Source organism: Schistocerca cancellata, chromosome 1, assembly GCF_023864275.1.
Source record: "Schistocerca cancellata isolate TAMUIC-IGC-003103 chromosome 1, iqSchCanc2.1, whole genome shotgun sequence".
NCBI classification, from domain to species: domain Eukaryota; kingdom Metazoa; phylum Arthropoda; class Insecta; order Orthoptera; family Acrididae; genus Schistocerca; species Schistocerca cancellata.
The window spans coordinates 1,151,291,621-1,151,295,981 of record NC_064626.1 but is presented as its reverse complement, the minus strand read 5'-3'; positions in this window follow the sequence as shown (position 1 = coordinate 1,151,295,981).

Sequence of the window (4,361 nt, the reverse complement as noted above, 5' to 3'; positions counted from 1 at the left end):
TTATATGTTTGTTTGCACCTGTCACTGTCCTTCAAAGTAGTCACCAACGTTGTGTAGAACCCGTTGCCAGCGATGTGGAAGGCGTAGTACACCGTTAGCAGAACCTGTTCTTTTTATGGTGCGAATGGAGCGGTCTACTGCCTGTCGAATCTCTGGAACAGTTCTGAAGCGAGTGCCACGAAGCCAAAACTGGGTCGCCGCGAAAGTCGAAAGTGCATCAGAGCTCCAGTATGGTGAAAGTTATGGTGATTCTCACGTACGACTGTGATGGTGTTATCCTAAAGCATTAGATTCCTCCACGGCAGACCGTGAATGCACAGTATTATTTCTCGGTTTTGGAGCACCACCTGCGACCAGCTTTGCGAAAGAGGCTGCGACATTGGGTGCGGTCAATGGGAGTGGGAAATAATGTTCCATCCACCATACTCCCCGGACTTAAGTACTTGTGACTATCATTTGAGTCCGAAGATTTCCCCACCATGTTATAGTTCTGAGTGGAAATTTTAATTTGCCGGATATAGACTGGAAGACTCAAACGTTCATAACGGGTGGCAGGGACAAAGAATCCAGCGAAATTTTTTTAAGTGCATTATCTGAAAACTACCTTGAGCAGTTAAACAGAAAACCGATTCGTGGCAATAACACATTAGACCTTCTGGTGACGAACAGACCCGATCTATTTGAAACAGTTAACGCAGAACAGGGAATCAGCGATCATAAAGCGGTTACTGCATCGATGATTTCAGCCGTAAATAGAAATTTTAAAAAAAGGTAGGAAGATTTTTCTGTTTAGCAAAAGTGACAAAAGGCAGATTTCAAAGTACCTGACGGCTCAACACAAAAGTTTTGTCTCAAGTACAGATAGTGTTGAGGATCAGTGGACAAAGATCGTAAGAGATGAAAAAGAGCCACCGTGGTACAACAACCGAGTTAGAAAACTGCTGCGGAAGCAAAGGGAACTTCACAGCAAACATAATCATAGCCAAAGCCTTGCAGACAAACAAAAATTACCCGAAGCGAAATGTTGTGTGAGGAGGGCTATGCGAGAGGCGTTCAATGAATTCGAAAGTAAAGTTCTATGTAATGACTTGGCAGAAAATCCTAAGAGATTTTGGTCTTACGTCAAAGCGGTAGGTGGATCAAAACAAAATGTCCAGACACTCTGTGACCAAAATGGTGCTGAAACTGAGGATGACAGACTAAAGGCCGAAATATTAAATGTCTTTTTCCAAAGCTGTTTTACAGAGGAAGACTGCACTGTAGTTCCTTCTCTAGATTGTTGCACAGATGACAAAATCTTAGATATCAAAATAGACGACAGAGGGATAGAGAAACAATTAAAATCGCTCAAAAGAGGAAAGGTCGCTGGACCTGATGGAATACCAGTTCGATTTTACACAGGGTACGCGAAGGAACTAGCCCCCCTTCTTGCAGCGGTGTACCGTAGGTCTCTAGAAGAGCGTAGCGTTCCAAAGGATTGGAAAAGAGCACAGGTCATCCCCGTTTTCAAGAAGGGACGTCGAGCAGATGTGCAGAAGTATAGACCTATATCTCTAACGTCGATCAGTTGTAGAATTTTGGAACGCGTATTATGTTCGAGTATAATGACTTTTCCGGAGACTAGAAATCTACTCTGTAGGAATCAGCATGGGTTTCGAAAAAGACGGTTGTGTGAAACCCAGCTCGTCCTATTCGTCCACGAGACTCAGAGGGCCATAGACACGGGTTCACAGGTAGATGCCGTGTTTCATGACTTTCGCAAGGCGTTCGATACAGTTCCACACAGTCGTTTAATGAACAAAGTAAGAGCATATGGACTGTCAGACCAATTGTGTGATTGGATTGAAGAGCTCCTAGATAACAGAACGCAGTATGTCATTCTCAATGGAGAGAAGTCTTCCGAAGCAAGAGTGATTTCAGGTGTGCCGTAGGGGAGTGTCGTAGGACCGTTGCTATTCACAATATACATAAATGACCTTGTGGATGACATCGGAAGTTCACTGAGGCTTTTTGCGGATGATGCTGTGGTATATCGAGAGGTTGTAACAATGGAAGATTGTACTGAAATGCAGGAGAATCTGCAACGAATTGACGCATCGTGCAGGGAATGGCAATTGAATCTCAATGTAGACAAGTGTAATGTGCTGCGAATACATAGAAAGATAGATCCCTTATCATTTAGCTACAAAATAGCAGGTCAGCAATTGGAAGCCGTTAATTCCATAAATTATGTGGGAGTACGCATGAAGAGTGATTTAAAATGGAATGATCATATAAAGTCGATCGTTGGTAAAGCAGATGCCAGACTGAGATTCATTAGAAGAATCCTAAGGAGATGCAATTCGAAAACAAAGGAAGTAGGTTACAGTACGCTTGTTCGCCCACTGCTTGAATACTGCACAGCAGTGTGGGATCCGTACCAGATAGGGTTGATATAAGAGCTAGAGAAGATCCAACGGAGAGCAGCGCGCTTCGTTACAGGATCATTTAGTAATCGCGAAAGCGTTACGGAGATGATAGATAAACACCAGTGGAAGACTCTGCAAGAGAGACGCTCAGTAGCTCGGAAGTTTCGAGAACATAACTTCACCGAGGAGTCAAGCAGTATATTGCTCCCTCCTACGTAAATCTCGCGAAGAGACCATGAGGATAAAATCAATGATTTATGTTGCGATAGTTAATTCTGGGGTATGAACGGATGTGTTGGCACGTCTGCCGTGTTAGGGAATCTTGCTAGTTTTGATTGTTTAGGAAACTTTAATTGAGCGAGAAACTAGTGTGCTTTAGTCCTGCCTTGGATTGAGGCTATATTGGGGCTCTGGCATTTGTACTGCAAGCTGAAACATCATCCTGTTGTTTCATGGTTGTTTTGTTCCCAAACTAGGTGTTTGCCCTAAACATGCTTTGAGTTGGGCGTTTCGCCCCTCAGCATTATACTTTGGTTTCAGCTGAGTGTTCAGTCTATTGACAGTCCATCGTGCCCCACATCGGTAATAGTCAACCTGTCGTCAGTTGATTTAAATGCTGTTGTTAGTTGTCAATTAGTACTGGTTTCATTACCTTCTGACCAGGGTTCTTGCTCGACGCTTTTCTTTAAATACGCCGCTAACCTGGTTAGCGTATGTTGTGGTTAGCTTAAATTAATCACCGCTCAATAGGCCAACACAGTTTGTCGGCCCTCAGAAGCCGTGTATGTGTTATTTATTCCTTTATTCTAGTCAATCTATGAGCATGTTATTCTTAATTTTGTTACTCTAGGTAGCCATTAAGTTGACAATTTGGGGTGTTTCGATGGAGTGCGGCTCCTTTGAGTATAGATTTGTCAATTTCAAATTTAGTGTTTTTCCATCAGTTTTACTCGTGCTTATGCGCATATATATATATATATATATATATATATATATATATATATATATATATATATATATATATGTGTGTGTATATATATATATCGGTGGAATCTAAATGTTTTTTATTACTGTTGAGCTGTACTTAATGTCATATTGCCAAGAAAGGAACTTATTAGAGGTTAACTGTCGCCGTAAGGTGTTGTGGACGGTGCACTTTCCTGTTATTCACCTTAATGTTCCTGTCAATGTAAACTTGTTAATTATTTTCCCTTTAAATGGAGTGTGCCTACCTTGAAGTTATAAGTGACTGTTTCACAACCAGTTCTTTAACACGCCTGCGCGCATATTTATATTTATGGGAGAACTTAAATCGTGTTCGCCTGTTGAACTTTAACTGAAGTGCGGACAACTGAATCAGGTATTTATTACTGTTCTAGTGCTATTATCTGTCAAGTGCAACACGGGACATTTTCTTGCTCTGTTATCAATAAATTCAAAATGCAGTGAAGTGATGCGCTATTTCAGTTGTTACCGTGATTTCCTATCTCCGCATATAATATTTAATTGTTTGATGTAAGACTTATTTGGCCCTTGTTGAAATATTGGAGGGAGGTAAGTATCTCCGATGTGGACCACGGAGGTATGAATGTGGTGAACATAATGTTTTGGGCTACGTAAGATGGCGGACGCAGTCTTCAAGTTTGTGACATAATGACAACTCCCTTCTTTTCTACCTCCATGAGTAAAACCGAAAATATTGATTTAAATTGCTTATATTAGATGTTTAGAAATTTTTAGCTTAGAGTTAGCTGTGTTGCCTATGATCCTTGGCTGTGATATTTCCCCTTTTCTCCAGTTTTTACCCAAAAGTTTCTTTTTTTCATACACATACTGCTAGCGAACTAATGTATCCATAGGTTTGTTCATATGGAAAATGATGCCTATGCATCCAAGATGAAGGGTTTGGCATGCACTCTGATGGACGCCTAGAGTGTCTGGACATGTGGACGT